The sequence below is a fragment of the Morone saxatilis genome, unplaced genomic scaffold (assembly GCF_004916995.1).
Source record: "Morone saxatilis isolate NCDOM2014 unplaced genomic scaffold, NCSU_SB_2.0 Contig24, whole genome shotgun sequence".
Taxonomy (NCBI): Eukaryota; Metazoa; Chordata; class Actinopteri; family Moronidae; genus Morone; species Morone saxatilis.
The window spans coordinates 10,368,815-10,369,025 of record NW_023339807.1 but is presented as its reverse complement, the minus strand read 5'-3'; positions in this window follow the sequence as shown (position 1 = coordinate 10,369,025).

The window sequence follows — 211 nt, the reverse complement described above, 5'->3', positions numbered from 1 at the left end:
TTTTTTTTTTGTGTCACTCCACTGAAAACTGCAGTCGATGGCAGTTGAAAGGTGTGCGGATATGTGTGCTCGCACAGGCAGTTCGCACAGAGCCGGCTGCGTCTCAGCCTTCCTCGCTTTTCTCTGTCTGCTGTGCTGGTGAGGGTTTAGCTCGATGTGTGTTATGTGACAAAAGACCGCCCAACCCCGCCTCACAGAGAGAGAGAGAGAG